Below are 334 nucleotides of genomic sequence, written 5' to 3'. Positions count from 1 at the left end.
TGGAGTTCGTGCAGTAAAGAAGATGCTAATTTCTGTGTAATTTTCTCCGTCGCCCAAACAGTAAGAGACGTCTTAGGAAATGAGCTTAAATAAAATATTCCCCTCTTTTTAAAAAGAAAAACTACCCGACTGGGTTAGAAAAGTCCTATCGGAGTTATTTTAACTTCACTAGCTTGGACGGCACTAAACTCCCACGTTAAAACGAAAAAATCGGAGACAGTATTCTTGTTATGGACCAGCCATCTTGTTCCTGTACTGACCCCCCCAATTCCAAAAAAGGGAGGAAAAAAAGCTCTTTTCTCGTTTCTGCAGGACTCGGGTTACACGAGACGCT

This window comes from Oryzias melastigma, linkage group LG1 (genome assembly GCF_002922805.2).
Source record: "Oryzias melastigma strain HK-1 linkage group LG1, ASM292280v2, whole genome shotgun sequence".
NCBI lineage: Eukaryota > Metazoa > Chordata > Actinopteri > Beloniformes > Adrianichthyidae > Oryzias > Oryzias melastigma.
Note: the sequence above shows the minus strand (reverse complement) of the source record.